The sequence below is a fragment of the Eleginops maclovinus genome, chromosome 2, assembly GCF_036324505.1.
Source record: "Eleginops maclovinus isolate JMC-PN-2008 ecotype Puerto Natales chromosome 2, JC_Emac_rtc_rv5, whole genome shotgun sequence".
NCBI classification, from domain to species: domain Eukaryota; kingdom Metazoa; phylum Chordata; class Actinopteri; order Perciformes; family Eleginopidae; genus Eleginops; species Eleginops maclovinus.
The window spans coordinates 2,552,316-2,570,515 of NC_086350.1; positions in this window are offsets into that span (position 1 = coordinate 2,552,316).

An 18,200-nucleotide genomic window follows, 5' to 3' on the forward strand; every position below is an offset into this window, starting at 1 on the left:
AGTTAAGTTATTGCAAAGGATTGTGGGTCTGCATGGCCAGACAATTATGCATTCGCACATAAGGACATCCTGGTATTTTGGAAAACCGCATTCATTGTATTTGGAGATCCTAAGTCTTGTTCTGTCTGACTTAATAGAATAGGAAGGCACCGGTAATTAAATGGCCTCCAGGCGTTTCTGGGTATTTATGAGAATGGGACGGACGACAAGTCAGGATAACCTTTACCTTTTACCCCAAAAATCGTATCAGTTCATCCTCGTGTGGAAGTGGATTTTCAAGATATTCCCTCCAGGCGTTCTCGAGATATTGTGTTGGGACAGAAAACCCGAAAAGAGAATGCCTACAAAAGGTTTCTTAATGGGAGTTAAGAATAAGAACAAATCGCAGGGTAGTCATGTCCCCTTTATCTTACACTGTGTTTTATTTTCCTGTGAGAATGAGAATCAGAACGGCAGCTTCTCAAGATCCATTGAATTATAAATACTAGAAACCATTGTCTGCTTTTTAATATATCCCTCCGACCCGAGCTACCATCCATCTTATCTCCTTTCTTTCTTTGTCTTTTTCTTCTTCTTGCTCTCATCTCTGCTGTGACCGGCCAACATTCAGGACTGCATGTTAAGCAAAGTTTCTCTAACAATTGATACGGAACAGCGTAAAGCACAGACAAATGGGCCGGGATGTGCACCATCCATCAGGCCCCAGCAGAAGACTCATTGTTTGCAGATTTTAACCTGGAGGAGTTCCTCCCGCTCCTCTCCTGTGAGACCCACAAATCATGAGCTGACAACGAGAGTCGGGCCGAGCTGAGCCGAAACAGGGATGAGACTGAAAGCAGGTTTTAAAGAGCTTCTCTTATTCTGTCCGATCTGTGCATGAAAAAGGAAGTCTGGGTTCTGCCTGGGATCACGCAACTTGCTCGTGTTTGATTAGGAGAGCTTCACTTAATTACTCCAAAACATTTACTCCTCTTAGTCTGGAGTAGAACAAACTGGAAAATGGAAAAGTGGCTTAAAAAATCTGCTCCTTTTTACAACAAACACAACCTTTTTAGTTGCATTGTAATCTTGCTAGTAATCTAATTGTGTCTTCTTCTTTTTAACCCTGATGACTTTATCCTGTTACATGCGATATTTCCGGGGGGGGGGGGGGGTGAAGAGTCTTCAGGACATCTGCAGAACACAGAGATCCTCAGAAAACTTTAGGGTTGTCCTCAGAGATCAGAGATTGATGAAGCGCCTGCTGCACAGCTCAGCGTGTCTGAATTATTCCAGAACAGATCCATCTCTGTTTTACTTTCCCTCATTCAATGAATTCTTACCCAACTAACTTTAGTTTTGTGTGAGTAATAGGGCCAAAGTGTGGAGAGAACATTGTGTATTATTTGTTAGTTAAAAGGGGTCTTAGTCTGCTGTGTGTTCCCCTTTCCTGAATTGTGTTCTATAGTTTTTAGTGCATGTAAATGGTCTGCAAAGTCTAAAATCACAAACTTTAGCATCATGATCCTACAAAATGGATTTTATTCTTCTATTTCCATATTTCCTGACTGTGTGTAATGATATTCATTAATTGTGCAACATACTGCTGTTTAAAACAAGTTGCCTGCTGGATCAACATATCCAACCTTCATAATGGATGTGTGCACTCCTTTCTTTGGAATCCTTGCACACATGTTGGTGTTTTGCTTTGTTATCCAACCTTGTAAGCTTTATCACATCCTTCACACATATTTGAATCGACCTCTATTCTTAACATTTAAATAGTTTTCTCTTTTCGGGCCGCCAGCTTCTAAAATGTAACAGCGCCATTGATTTCTAGACTTGAGTCGTAAAAGCCAAATTGTGTTTTATCTGCACTTTATTCAATTTAAATGAATTGCAGTTCATTTACATCTGCAGTTGTAGTAAATACTGCGCTCATTAAACATGTAAAAATCACTCAAATTCTTCCCCAGACATTGTTTTTCAAAAGCGTGCTTTTTGTTGCTGGGTAAGATTTGAGCCATTTAAGAATCAATAACGCTTTCATAACAAGACCTTTTTATTGCATTCAACCTGTTGGGAAAACATGTTTTCTATGTTCCCCTTTATTCTCCTTTAAGTAGAGATGGGTCTGGGTTCTTATGGGTTAATTGAAAGATCTCCATCCTGTCCCTCCGTCACCTGATATGCCGTAATATACTTAGGCTTTCTTAAAGAGTGGAGCGTTGGCAGCGTTCTGGTTAGGATTCCCAGCGGGACGTCCTTTAACGATGTGATAAATGAAAGAGAACATTACGTCTGACACCTGCGATTAGCCAACATTCATCAACAGGAACTAACCACTCCCCCAGCTACGGCTTCCAGGAATCATAACTCCCCGTTTTTATAATAAATGCAGTCATCGCTCATAATAATTCACGGAAGAAAAAGAGATAAATGAGGGTGTAAATGAGTGGCTGGAAGCAAGAGTTGTGAGGCTGCTACATGAACAAATGACGCAGGAAATATGAAGGTGTTCACAGCGAGGAATAACAAGAGGAAATAAAACAGCTTTATAAATAAGAAGAAGGTCGAGTGTTCCTGCAGGAGACGTGAAGCCCATTTCCTATTTGAATATGTTTATTTAAGACAAATAAGACGTGAAGGGCAATATTTTCCTGAAAGTGGACCACACACGTTTGCAATTTTGGGAACCGAGGTACACGAGGTGCATTTCGTTAATTAGGAAAGTCAAGTTTGTTGCTAAGGGGGAGGGACATCTCTAAGCGGTTGACCAATCACAACAGAGCCGGCCAGCTAATCAATCAGTGCTGACTGGGCTCTGGTTTCAGACAGAGGGTGAAAAGAGGTGCTGCAGCACAGACAGTATGAGAAACATAAAGAGCTTTCTGAACATTAAAGCATGGAGACATGTCCCAGGAGAGACACTACATACTGATATACCCCTGAACATCAGCAGGAGAGGACTCTTTAAAGTAGAGACACTACATACTGATATACACCTGAACATCAGCAGGAGAGGACTCTTTAAAGTAGAGACACTACAGACTGATATACACCTGAACATCAGCAGGAGAGGACTCTTTAAAGCAGAGACACTACATACTGATATACACCTGAACATCAGCAGGAGAGGACTCTTTAAAGTAGAGACGCTACATACTGATATACACCTGAACATCAGCAGGAGAGGACTCTTTAAAGTAGAGACACTACATACTGATATACACCTGAACATCAGCAGGAGAGGACTCTTTAAAGTAGAGACACTACATACTGATATACACCTGAACATCAGCAGGAGAGGACTCTTTAAAGTAGAGACTCTACATACTGATATACACCTGAACATCAGCAGGAGAGGACTCTTTAAAGTAGAGACTCTACATACTGATATACACCTGAACATCAGCAGGAGAGGACTCTTTAAAGTAGAGACACTACATACTGATATACACCTGAACATCAGCAGGAGAGGACTCTTTAAAGTAGAGACTCTACATACTGATATACACCTGAACATCAGCAGGAGAGGACTCTTTAAAGTAGAGACGCTACATACTGATACACACCGGACTAAAGATACGGTAGTTGTGATAATGTATTGAGTTGCATAAAGAGGTTTGGTTATGAACATTTAGCTTCAAGGACAGTTCGTTTAGCGGGATGTGTGTTAGTTGTCTTCTGTAGTCTTCTTGTGAGACTGTGTCGTGTCAAAGGACTTTAATGTTGGGACGAAATGTTGTTTATGGGGGATTTGTGGCGAACTGCGAAAATATAAAATGTGAGTAGTGAGGACTTCTGGTTTTCAAGGACATTTTTATTGTGAGGACTTGTGATTAATGGTGTTTATAATCCTTAATCGATCTGTGTATTTATACAGCACCTTTAAAACAAATCAAAACTTCTGCAAAGTGCTTTAAAAGTCATGTAAATCCACAGTGAGAGCTGATGTAAAAGTAAATTATAATGAAGATCATTCTGAAATTAATACTTAGAAGGCAGACCAGAAACATGATGATGAGGAGGACATTTGGTAGCTTTTTACGAGGACATTTCGTTGCTTTAGAAGAACATATTGTTTTTTAAAACAAAGATGTACTTTCATTAATCCCCGTGGGGAAATTCCATCTTCTGCATCTGACCCACCCTAGTGTTAGGAGCAGTGAGCTGCCATATGCCATGGTCCAGCAGTGTCTCAGTCAGTACGGGCTTGGACTGGGAATCGTAGGGTCGCCGGTTCAAGTCCCCGAACAGACTTGAAATATGGAAGGTGGACTGCTACTTGGAGAGATCCCAGTTCACCTCCTAGGCCCTGCTGTGGTGCCCTTGAGCAAGGCACCGGACACCTCCAATCCCCCCTCCCCGTTGCTCCCCGGGCGCTGCACAATAGCTGCCCACTGCTCCTAGCACTAGGATGGGTTAAATGCAGAGGACACATTTCACTGTGTGTGCTCTGCTGTGTGTGTGTGTGACAATAAAGAGGGTTTCATCCTCCGACTCTATCTCTATCTATGTACGGCGCCCGGGGTATAGAGAATATTTTATAGTTTTTGGAGAACATCTTGTTCTTTTGACTTTTTGTTGCTTTTAAAAAACATGGCACTTATAAAAAGGCAGTAGCTGGACCCTAAACTGTAATGTCAACTCAATGCAAAGTGTGTCAGGACCGGTTGAATTGTGACTCCGGTCACAACCCATGAAATAAAATGGGCAAAATATAAAACATCCTACAAAGACGTTTGTAACCATGTCTGTCTCTGGGTGAAGACGACGGCTTCAGCTGCTCCTGTGTTTCAGGGTCTGAGCTTCAAAAGGTCTTTGTGAATTTTAATGTTACCGAGAGCCGGCGCTTAATGAGCAGCTGTAATCAGTGTTTGTTAAGACGAAAGCAGGCGCCTCCTTATTAGCATAGCAACATTTAATGAGCGCAGAGCCTGTAATCACTGCGATATAAAAAGAAAGAGGAGGGAAAATCTTTACCTGCTGAATGGAAACACGTCTCATCTCTGCTGACGGATGGGTTTACTGCTGGATAGATGAGAGGGAGACACGCTGACTCACTGCTTTCTCTCCTTACAGTCTCTGTATTTACTGTCTTCTTAAGATTCTTTGTTAATTTAGTTTCTGACCATTAAAACACACTTGGTATAGTAATACTGTTAACATTATATCTTTCAAACCTTGTAAAATGTTGTCCTTCAGCACATCATTATATTTCCCTGCAGAAGGGAAACTAAAAGACACTTTATCCACAGAAACCAGTCCACACATTTCACTGTCAGGAGAAAGTGTGAGATACTTTAAACAAAACATGAAATATTAAAACCACTTAAATAAAATCACTTTCACCTTTTCATGTCATCAGAAATGGAAGAGGATTCTCACGAATAATTAAAGTTCACGTCCTGGGAAAAAAAACTCTGACTGGAGAGTCTGCGGTGGCGTTAATATTACATCCTGCCCTCCTCTTAATGGACCTTCTGAACATGTGGGAGGACGGAGGCGCCTCCGCCCACTCCATCACAACTCCAGCGATTGATATTCACCTCCCGCCGCTCCGCAGGCTCGTTAATTACATCGAGTGCAGCGAGGATTAATGAAATCAGTGTCATCGGGGGTCAGAGGTCACAGGGAGCGCAGAGGGAGCCGTGTTTGTGAGGGTGAGGATCGTATGCTGCGGGATATGGTGGTATTTTAATTAGTATGCTAATGTGTTACAGTGGGAATGCTTCCAGCTCAGAGTTTCTATTAAAGAGGACACATTATGCTCATTTTCAGGTTTGTACGGACCCTCTCTACTCTCTCCATGCTTTAACGTTCAAACAGCTCTCTATTTATCTCATACTGCACCTCTTTTCACGCTCTGTCTGAAACCAGTCTGCTCTGATTGGTTAGCACACCGGATCTGTTGTGATTGGTCAACCGCTTAGAGATGTCCCGCCCCTTAGCTCATCACGTTCAATTTGCTGGAGCGCTAGTTAGTAGAAGCGTGAGTGTTACTATGTTGCTGAAGTAAAAAAGTAATGGAGGCGTTTCAGGCGTGGGGGGGGGGGACACAGGGATTGTAGCCTTTGCGGACCATTCACATGCACTAAAACCTATATGAAGGACTACAGGAAAAGGAGAACCCCAAAAAGCGTAATAGGGCCTCTTTAAATCACCAACATAAGTGATATTTTGAGGGTTTCGAACGCAGCCTGGCTCTGTTTGGCCTCAGACGTAACTCACAGATCCTGTTAATACTTCATGATTCAGTTTTATCTTCGGCGTTTTATTTCCTCTCATTACCCGCCGGCATTGTATCTCTCTGTTTCTCTGTGGCCCGGGCAGCAGTTCATCCTTTTTTTCTACTGGCACCTTTTGGGAAATTAATTCATTTTTTGCGAAAGTGTCTTAATAATTACAGTGACATCGAGGTTAATTGCCTAATCTCTATTGCCGTGGAGGCATCCCGTTTGAAATCCCAACGCAATCTGTTACAGAAACAGCAGCCAGAAGATCTCTGTTACCAGAGGGGACGCTCTGACCTAAATAAACTTTATTTCTCTTCCTTTTTTTTTGGTATTACATCAGGTAGCAGACGGGGGAGCTCAGGTATGCTTGTTCAAACTGTCATTAATTTCCCACTCTTGATTTAACGCTTGAAACTCGTTCTGGAGCAGAGGGACGGGGGCTGTCTCTAAAATACGGAGGTCCAATTGAGCAATGTCAGCCAAGGACGCCTGTTATTCCTTTTAAACTCCACTAAACAAAAATGCATATAAATGACCTTGACTTCCAATAGTGTCCACACGTGTCCTTACACACAACAAATGTCCTCACTTTCCCAAAAGCATCCTGCCTTTCCATAAACAAAATCCATTATTTCTTAAAGAGTGGTCACATTATCTGTCCAGTTAAAATGTCAACTGAATCTGTAACGGAAACACGCTGTCATGGTCCTAATTAGATGTTGAGATGACAGGTCAATATGTCACACACACACACTTTCCCAAAACCCATGGGGGCGGGGCCGGCTCTCACCGTGAGGCCGAGTCTCCGCCGCTGATGGATGTCGACCTGCATCCAGAGGTGATGGATGTTGGTGTCACGGAGCAGCAGACCGAGGGTGTAGACGGGGACGGGGGTCACGGTGGACATTGTTTGGTGCTATGTCCAGGTAGGCTGACACGAACAACCCCCCCCCCCCTTCCCCATCCCCATCCTCCTCCTGGACTATACCTCTGACATACAGGACCGTCCCAAAACCATATACTAAACCAGAGGGAAAGGTCAGTAATCTGTGATTAGTAAGAGCAAAGGGACGCCTGCTGAGAACAGATGCTGCACACTGTACTTCTGAGGACAGTCGTGGACATAATGCATCGCAGAGACGCTGACCTTCGTTTTGGCAAAGTGTCTTTACCAATCAGAATGTCTCGACGTCGGAAGCGCAAATCTGACCCTGCAGAAAAGTCCTTCAAACCTTTCCCAAATCTCTACGACTTTGTGACCCCACTTTCCAAAAAAACTCTGCATTCTCCCGCTCAGCAAAGATCTCCCACCTTTACAGACATTCCACAACTGCACCAACTTTCTAAAACCTATCCCGCTGTGTGCGTCTTTCTTTAGTGTCCCCTGGTCTCCAGCTGCGTGCGTCACTCTTTAGTGTCCCCTGGTCTCCAGCTGGACACTAAAGAGTGTCAAGCTGTGTGCGTCACTCTTTAGTGTCCCCTGGTCTCCAGCTGTGTGCGTCTCTCTTTAGTGTACCCTGGTCTCCAGCTGCGTGCATCACTCTTTAGTGTCCCCTGGTCTCCAGCTGTGTGCGTCTTTCTTTAGTGTACCCTGGTCTCAGCTGTGTGCGTCACTCTTTAGTGTCCCCTGGTCTCCAGCTGTGTGCGTCTCTCTTTAGTGTCCCCTGGTCTCCAGCTGTGTGCGTCTCTCTTTAGTGTCCCCTGGTCTCCAGCTGTGTGCGTCACTCTTTAGTGTCCCCTGGTCTCCAGCTGTGTGCGTCACTCTTTAGTGTCCCCTGGTCTCCAGCTGTGTGCGTCTCTCTTTAGTGTCCCCTGGTCTCCAGCTGTGTGCGTCACTCTTTAGTGTACCCTGGTCTCAGCTGTGTGCGTCACTCTTTAGTGTCCCCTGGTCTCCAGCTGTGTGCGTCTCTCTTTAGTGTCCCCTGGTCTCCAGCTGTGTGCGTCTCTCTTTAGTGTCCCCTGGTCTCCAGCTGTGTGCGTCTCTCTTTAGTGTCCCCTGGTCTCCAGCTGCGTCAGAGCTGCCAACATTGTGTTTTCGAAAATAGTAGCATGCCGAGCGGAGCGAGGCAAATTTTTTTTCAAAGCCGGGGGTCCGAGGTCCGCCGAAGCCCCCTGAATGCCCCCTTATTTCATTTTTACTTTACTTATTTCTATTTATCTTTTGTATTCAACTGTTATTATTTTACTGTAAATTGTATGTATATATAGTTCCCTATTCCTTTTCCTATCACCCTGCTGCTATAACATGTGCAATTCCCTTACAGGATTAATAAAAGTTATCTTATCTTATCAGAAGCCAGAGACTTTACATGCTCTGAGATGCAATCTAGGTCATATTAGGACATGTTTTTCGTGTATAATTTCTCCTTTTCCCTGTACTGTTGCACACAATTAAACACCAACATACAAAAAAATATTTTTATTAACCGAACAGAATTCATCATGAAACAATACTGAACAATAACACATGAAAAACCTTTACACAGCCTTTTTTTTAGAACAGAGTTCAACTCAAGGGAACCTTTGGCTGTGACATGACCATCTCATCAACCTCTCACTTTAGATGGTCATAGGTTGCTGACTTGGCCTTGGCAAGAGTTGTCTTGGAGTACGCCTGCTTGTAGCAGACAGACCCCTTTGCCACCATGAATTGTTTGTGGGTAATGAGGTTACTCAGGGTCTCCATTCCCATACTAGGTCTGAACTCCGTTCTGTTTTTTGTGACAAGACTGAAGATGCGTTCGCAGTCTGCATTGGAATGGAAGATGCAGAGGATAGCCAGCATTACCTTGCAGAGTAAAGGGTACTTGAGATGGCCATTTCCATCCTTCAGCTGACTCATCAGGTGCCACTGTGTGTCTGGTCTGTCACAGCTGGTGATGCTTTCTGGCAGAGCATCGGTTTGGTAGGTCATGAATTGACCCTCAAGCTTGTCCATCTCCTCAGCACTCATCTTCAAGCAGGGGAATCTGCCTGTGAAGTACCTCACAGAATTGAAGTCTGCGCTGTCCCGTGCAGACATGTCAGCCACAGAAGCATTCCTTATCACTGGGTCATCATAGGGAAACTTCTTCACCATGTACTCAACAGCCTTCATGTAGAATGCCCGCACAGCGCTGAAGACCTGGGCAAGCTGCAGCTCCTCAAGCTCAGGGTGATCTCTTATGAAGTCTCTGGTGTTTTGCCCAATGAACAAGGTCTCATTGCTCTTCTGGTTGCTTGGTTCCCTGAATGGTACCTGGTGAACCTTAGCAGCTGCATTGATCACCTGAGGCTTCACAAATCGGTTCAAGAGATTCTTCAGCTGTGTGGTCAAAGTCCTGTGTAGTATTTGTATGCAGGGTTTGTCTAGCTGCAGCAGAGTGTTGGCCTCATCAAATATCGGCAGGACCGCACTTAGAAAGTAGCAGTAAAGATGGAATGTTGGGTCCTGCAGATGTTGACATGCCCTCTGCACTCTCTGTTGTGCCCCTGTCTTGGGCTGAGTGGCTCCAGTGCTAGATGTATTGGGCTGAGTGGGTGCAGTGCTAGATGTTTTGGGCTGAGTGGGTGTAGTGGTAGATGTCTTGGGCTGAGTGTGTGCAGCGCTAGATGTCTTGGGCTGAGTGGGTGCAGTGCTAGATGTCTTGGGCTGAGTGGGTGCAGTGCTAGATGTCTTGGACCGAGTGGGTGCAGCGCTAGATGTGTTGGGCTTTGCCGTTGCAGTCTTGGGCTGTGTGGTTGCAGCTGCTGGTGTTTTCTTTCCCTGACAGAATTTGGCTAGGTTTTGTTGGCGAAAGAGATAGCCTGCCAAATCAAACTGAGAATTGTCCTTGCTGCCGCTACTGTGGGTTGATGTGTCCTTGCTAACACTGTGGGTGGACTTGTCCTTGCTGCTGCTCTGCGTGGTCTTGTCCTTGCTGCTGCTCTGCGTGGTCTTGTCCTTGCTGCTGCTCTGCGTGGTCTTGTCCTTGCTGCTGCTCTGCGTGGTCTTGTCCTTGCTGCTGTGCCCAGACTGTTCTGACTCAAAGTATTGCAGCAATGCAGGCCACTGCTGCAACAACCTGGCGATGCATTTATCTAAAGAGAGCCACCTCGTACTTACATGTTTAACAATCTTTCTCATTTCCACTCCACACAGATCCTGAAATTTCTTCAGTCCCTGTTTCCTCTTGCTGGATTTGTCTAGGTAGAAGTATATGTCCACTAGCAGCTCTTCAATGGACACTGGAAGCTGAGCAGCAGCTTTTTCTGCAGCTAGATGAATTAGATGGCACGGGCATCCCAGCACATATACTGCACTGTTTTTTTTGTTGATGTAGCCTGCCGTTCCAGCTTTGAGTCCCTGCATCACCATGGCATTATCTGCCCCAAAACTCATGCAGTTGTCCCAGGATATGCTACGTTTCTCAAGTTCATTGTCAATGAGTTTGAATATGTTCTGCCCAGTAGATGCCTCATGACACTCTGGCAAAGATAGGAGTACTGTCAGAACACGCCCAAGTCCTCGATCAAAGTACTTCACAACAAGAGGATACAGCTTACAGTCTCCATAGTCAGTGCTCCCATCCGTGGCTAGGGAGTATGGAGCTGTCCTCATTGCCTCCGTGATCACAGACGCATCCTCCTTGGCAAGAGCTCCAACAATGGCGCTGCTCTTTGTGCGACCAGACCCATACTTTCCTGCAATTGCAATCACAAAAATATTGCATTGTATTATCATGATTATACTCTAGATTACACAGAATTGCAGTATTACAATCATGATATTAATCCTCTGTAGAGTAAGTTGGCCTAGGCTATTTTTTTTTCACCTTTACATAAAATGAAAAATGTTTATTAGAATGATACAGTATCAGTAGGCTATAAATTAGCAATGATTAATTTGCAAGATTTAAATCAGATTATCAACCAGGGCAGTACTGTAACTGTTTTATATAGTCTGTACAGATTGTAGAGTGTATTGTGACAGTATACAGATATAAATCTATGCCTATGAATGCTTGAGATGAATTGAGGCTATTTGTCATTTGAGCCTTACCAGCGATTTTCGAGTCCGGAAACATCTTTTTCACCAGTGGCCCGATGTGGTCGGCCACCGCGATCGGGATGTTGTGTTCCACCAGAAAGTCCACAGCGAGCACTTCGGCATTTATGACACTGGTGTCACTGTCAACCGTAAAGAAGCCCGCGATGGGCCTTGTAGCTTCCACTGCCGCCTTGTATGACGTGTGTTTAGCAGTCCTGATGTGCTTTTCAACGTCGTGTCGGCCCCCATGCCTCACGCTAAAATCTGTCTTACACAACATACAGTAAGCGTGGAAGTCGTCCAGCTTCGACCGGGTGATGGTCGGCCATTCTGCGTTATATTCTAGCTTGAAGCGCTGTTCAGAAATTCGCCGCTTTTTCAGCGGAGGATAAGTACGTTCACCATCCATTTTTGATAGACTTCAACTGACAGCTCGCTCCGCGATTTCGCGGGCATAGTGTATTCACGAATTATCATTGGTCCATTAGAAATTAAGATAATAAAAACACAACACATATGTTAAATTATATAATGAAAAAAACCCAGATATTAATATGTTCTACTTATCTGTGCTATAAATGTAATTTTTGTATGATTCCAATGATCTTAAATAATTTTATAACCAAAATAGCTGAATTTGCCCGTGACCTGGGCAGAGGAGACAAGCGGGGTAAGGCAAAGAGCGGCGCCTCACGTCAGATTGAGCAATCCCTCACAAAGCGGAGCTAGTGAGAAATTAGCACCTCCTGTATAATGCCTCCCTGCTCTGTAACAAAGATGCAAGTGAGGAAATATTCCCTCCTGTATAATGCCTCCCTGCTGTGTTACAAAGATGCTTGATGGATTTTACCCCGATATATATATGTAACAGTATGTAACCATAATGATTTACCCCGATGAATCTGCCACAAAATACAACAATGCAAATGCAGACGAATGGAAAGCCACCAGTACGTTTAATTATTAGCCAAGATTACATTGATATCCGAGTGTTTCCGAGGGGATTGTTTAATGTCTGTCATCCATTTAACATCATACAACGTCGTTGTGATCACTTTGAACCCAACGATCTTTTTTTTTAATGTATTGGTGAGCTGAGTTTGAGAAATTAAACTGTGCAGCTAAAGTTGTGTTTTTTGGTTGCTATAGTTATCTAGTTGCTATGCTAGCTAGCTCAAGAGACTTAAATAACCTAAACGATTTAAATGGAAGCGTTCAATTCGCATGTAATGATAGCTAGTTATCGAGCTGATGTTATAGTTTCCCCGATTTAACTCATTGTATTTCAATGGGTAAAGGTAAAAATCCTCAGGGTGCCTGTGCATCTTCGCATGAAATAATATATTAGCCTACCAGTTATTAACACGAGTTCTCTAGCTACCAACTGCCAACTCGTTGTACCTATCATAGGTGTGTGTGAAGAATGCTGAGATAAAATATGAAAAACAACCAGTAGTCAATGTGCAAGCTGCCAATTGAATTATGTTTTAATAAACTCTATTGACTTCACATATTTTTCACATATCTGACTCTGAAAGCCAGCTACGAGCTCACCGCACGGCACTGGTCTACATGAATAGAATTCTTCATCAACAGCGGGAGCCAAAACAGCATAGCATCCTGGTAACAGTAGTGAGGGTATTACAAAAAAGAAGTACAGCCGATCCTATTGGCTCTTTGTCAACGCAAGGGACGAATCATAAAACGGCTTATATGTGAGCTTTAGGGCTGGTTGGATGTCAACACAGGCACGAGGCTGCCAGCTACACGATTCATTTTTCGATTTGTTGGGTAATGCGTAGGATATTCAAGTCAAGCGTAGCGGCGTAATTAGGGCCTGGAAATCGTATCTGCTACGCCAAAATCGTGTATGTTGGCAGCTCTGCTGCGTGCATCACTCTTTAGTGTCCCCTGGTCTCCAGCTGTGTGCGTCACTCTTTTGTGTCCCCTTGTTTCCAGCTGTGTGCGTCACTCTTTAGTGTCCCCTGGTCTCCAGCTGTGTGCGTCACTCTTTAGTGTCCCCTGGTCTCCAGCTGTGTGCGTCACTCTTTAGTGTCCCCTGGTCTCCAGCTGTGTGCGTCACTCTTTAGTGTCCCCTGGTCTCCAGCTGTGTGCGTCTCTCTTTAGTGTCCCCTGGTCTCCAGCTGTGTGCGTCTCTCTTTAGTGTCCCCTGGTCTCCAGCTGTGTGCGTCACTCTTTAGTGTCCCCTGGTCTCCAGCTGTGTGCGTCACTCTTTAGTGTCCCCTGGTCTCCAGCTGTGTGCGTCTCTCTTTAGTGTCCCCTGGTCTCCAGCTGTGTGCGTCTTTCTTTAGTGTCCCCTGGTCTCCAGCTGTGTGCGTCTCTCTTTAGTGTCCCCTGGTCTCCAGCTGTGTGCGTCTTTCTTTAGTGTCCCCTGGTCTCCAGCTGTGTGCGTCTCTCTTAAGTGTCCCCTGGTCTCCAGCTGTGTGCGTCTCTCTTTAGTGTCCCCTGGTCTCCAGCTGTGTGCGTCACTTTTTAGTGTCCCCTGGTCTCAGGCTGTGTGCGTCACTCTTTTGTGTCCCCTTGTCTCCAGCTGAAACCTTGAAACCTTGAAACCTTTAGTGTCCCCTGGTCTCCAGCTGTGTGCGTCTCTCTTTAGTGTCCCCTGGTCTCCAGCTGTGTGCGTCTCTCTTTATTGTCCCCTGGTCTCCAGCTGTGTGCGTCACTCTTTAGTGTCCCCTGGTCTCAGGCTGTGTGCGTCACTCTTTATTGTCCCCTGGTCTCCAGCTGTGTGCGTCACTCTTTAGTGTCCCCTGGTCTCCAGCTGTGTGCGTCACTCTTTAGTGTCCCCTGGTCTCCAGCTGTGTGCGTCACTCTTTAGTGTCCCCTGGTCTCTAGCTGTGTGCGTCTTTCTTTAGTGTCCCCTGGTCTCCAGCTGTGTGCGTCACTCTTTAGTGTCCCCTGGTCTCTTTCAGGAGGCCCGCCGTTGCTTTAATCACAACGAACATGTTCTGACACAATGTTCATGACGTTATTATCCAGAACTCTCACTCCGTCTGTCATGTGGTGGCATGAAAGCGCCTGCCGTTGACAGCCGGAGCGGGGTTTCACACTTCAAGTGACATCTCATTCCTCACAGCCAATCAGCCGGCCCCTTCACATTCTGGGATGTCCGAGTCGCACTGTGTACAATCCGTGCTGACGGGTCATTTATCTCCGTTTATAGAAAATGGTCGGGCATTGAGCCTGTTCGGCGCTCTGACGGCAACAAACAGCTTCTTAGAATGATGCCTCAAACGTCCTCAAGGGGAGGGAGTGGGGGGGGCAACACATTTCATTTGGTTTTTAATGGGTTGTCATAACATGGCAGACTGTTTTTGAGAGTGATTGAACAAACCATTACCTTCCTGCACTGGTGTGTGTGTATGTGTGTGTGTGTGTGTGTGTGTGTGAGGGTTGACTTATAAATGCACTGTGTGTCTTTGAATGTAACACCTGCAGGAAGAAAAACTGTGAATGAATTAGTCTTCATTTCTTGCTGCATTTGAAACCAAAAGATACCCATATTGTGTGTCTTTTGTATTTTAAATTCAGCTCAATGCAGCAGTTAGTCAAACCTGAAAATGAGCGTAGTAGGACCCCCATGCATTTTGTGATTATAAACTTAGTTTGAGCTCAATTTTACCAAATTACAAAAGCTGCCGGGAACAGAACATCCAAGTAAAATGATACAGATGGCAATACAAAATGGGATAATCCTTGCAACAATGTCAATAATGGAATAAATCCAACAGTGTTTTGCCGTCAAGTTCCTGCTCTCCAGCGTCTCTCTGTTTCGTGTCCATTGCTTCAGAAGTTTCCACCACATTACTTACTTTAATTCCAAGGCAGAGCAAGTTGTGTTGAGTAAAAAAAAAAGAACTACTTAATTTGCTCATTATTTCTTTGTTTTAAACTCAATGCAACTGAAGTAAAACAAGCTGAAGAACAAGAGAAAAAGTAAATATTGTAAGTGTTTCATCCATACATCTTAACCTTTGACCCCCACGATTGGTCCCCTTTGTGTTATGTAAACGCTGCACTGCGTGGGGGCAGGAAATCTTTTTATTGACGCCTGCAGACGTACGGCGCTCGTTTAATCGCTCGTTCCCACCGCCAATTAGTGCTGACCTCGGGAGGGGGCGACTAACAAGGTCGCGGTTATGGATTGCTCCCATATTTACTTACATAACCAGACCATGAGCTCAGAAGATAAATGACTCCACAAACTGTTTCAGACAAGCCGGCTGGATATGAATTTATAAGATTTGATTTGTATATTTATTAGGGAGCAGAGTAAGGACAAACTGCGTAGGGGGGAGAATTTAAAAAACGTAGGCAGGAGGAAGTGAGGAGATCGGGGAGCAACTTGGGCTTCTCTTATCCTGATGATCGGTGTCATGAAGCAGGTGGTAAACCATCTTAGCAAACTCAGGTGTGTTCGGGTGAAAAAGGGCGAGTTGTTTATGACAGGACAGCAGTGGTGCAAGAAGGGCTCTGATTAAGTAACAGGGGAGAAAAAAAAACCAAAAGTAAAAGACTTGAAATCACAGTTTGGAATATGCTTTTAGGTCACGTTTGTTTTTCGGGGTGTTCATTTCTCACGGTGGTTTTGATTGTTTGTATGCTTTTATTTTTTGGATGTCTGGTTGTTAGGGTGCGTTTGGTTTTTGGATGTCTGGTTGTCGGGGTGCGTTTGGTTTTTGGATGTCTGGTTGTTGGGGTGCGTTTGGTTGTTGGATGTCTGGTTGTTGGGGTGCGTTTGGTTGTTGGGGTGCGTTTGTTTTTGGATGTTTGGTTGTCGGGGTGCATTTGGTTTTTTGGATGTCTGGTTGTTGGGGTGCGTTTGGTTGTTGGGGTGCGTTTGTTTTCTTTGGATGTTTGGTTGTCGGGGTGCATTTGGTTTTTTGGATGTCTGGTTGTTGGGGTGCGTTTGTTTTCTTTGGATGTCTGGTTGCTAGGGGTGCATTTGGTTTTTTGGATGTCTGGTTGTTGGGGTGCGTTTGGTTGTTGGGGTGCGTTTGTTTTTGGATGTTTGGTTGTCGGGGTGCGTTTGTTTTCTTTGGATGTTTGGTTGTCGGGGTGCATTTGGTTTTTTGGATGTCTGGTTGTTGGGGTGCGTTTGTTTTCTTTGGATGTCTGGTTGCTAGGGTGCGTTTGGTTTTGTTGGATGTCTGGTTGTTGGGGTGCGTTTGGTTGTTGGGGTGCGTTTGTTTTTTTGGATGTCTGGTTGTTGGGGTGCGTTTGGTTTTTTGGATGTCTAGTTGTCGGGGTGCGTTTGTTTTCTTGGGATGTCTGGTTGTTGGGGTAAACATGGTTAATTATGGGCTTTCATTGGTTTGGTATTTGGGGAACGTTTGGTCATGTTCGAGTTCATTGGGTTGTTTGGGACACGGTTTGGGTTCTTTTGTTCATGAGGTTCATTGGGTTGTTTGGGACACGGTTTGGGTTCTTTTGTTCATGAGGTTCATTGGGTTGTTTGGGACACGGTTTGGGTTCTTTTGTTCATGAGGTTCATTGGGTTGTCGGGGTGTTTTTAGGTAGTTTGGGTATGTTCTTACTTTTGCGGCATGTTCTTCTGATGGGGGGTGTTTGGTTGATGGGGTCCATTTTGGTTATTGGGGTAGGGTTAGGTGTTGGAGTACCTTTGGTTGTTGGGTACGTTTTGGTTTTTAGTGTATGTTTGGTTGTTGTGGTCCATGATGTTGTTGGGGTGTGTTGGTTTTTTTGTAATTTGTGGGTTTGTTTGGTGTAAGCTCGCATACAACTCAAGTTTATATTAATCAGAATCAGAAATCCTTCATTAGTCCAGCATATTTATTGGATATCAACTTATCCGTCTCAATTTGTACATAAATCAGTTTGTATTTTTTGTTGTTCAGTAGTGGTACAGTCGTATGGTCTTCCTTTTCTTCCTCAGTCTTTAGTAGACTTGTCTCCGTTGTGTCTTTGACTCTGATGCCTCTTGCTCAGACGGTTGGAGGTGATGGACTGTATCCCTCCATCACTTGACCTCTGGTCGCTTTAGCCGCCCCACTCAATCACCACCAGCTGTGGGTGCAATAGGTGGAGGTTATACAAGCATTTATCTGTCAGTCAGTGCTCGGGGCTGCAGACTCCGACCGTCCTGCAGCTTCAACATATTAAATGTAAATGATTCCTCCTGAAACATCACTGACAGCAGAACAACAAAACGCCAGACTTTAGGCAGGATGAGTGCGCATTAAAGGGACATTAAACCCCATGAATCACATTGGTTGTTTCAGGTTACGTTTGGTTGTTTGGGTAAATTTGTTTTTTTGGGAACGTCTTTTTTGTCCATGTACGTTTGGTTGTTGACAATCAACTTCAGAATCAACTCCTTCCCTTCATCACTGGAGCAGATTACAAATACAAACCACCGCTGGAAGTTTGATTTCAGGAATCAATACGGCAAATTAACAGCGTTGGGTTTTTCGGGTACATTTGGTTTTTGGGCTAAATTTGGTAGTTTTTGGGGGGATTTGTTTCTGTCTTGGTTTGTTTGCTTTGGTTACTAAGGTGTGTTTACGTACATTTGGTTGGGTTGGTACATTTTCTAGGCTCGTTTGCAGGATGAGACTTAGAAAACATTTCTGAGTTTGGTTGTCTGGGGTTGTTTTGGTATGTCTGGTATCTGGGTTTCGCTTGGTTGTTTGGGTACATTTGTTTGTTGGGGAACGGTTTGTTGTCCATGTACGTTTGGTTGTTGACAATCGATTATAATTGGGAATAATCTCCCTCCCTTCCCAATTTTAACCGATAATCAAACCACGATTAACAGACTTGCAGGTTATGCCACACGCGTACAGACTTTCAGAACCAGAATCTTCAGCTTTACTTTCTGTTTTAGTTTCAGCACAGAAGGACCAACACAGATTATTTGTTTGCAGTCTTTTTAAATAACTGCTTTACTCTGAACAGCTTTGAGTCCTTTTATTTCAGCTAGTGTTGTTGCG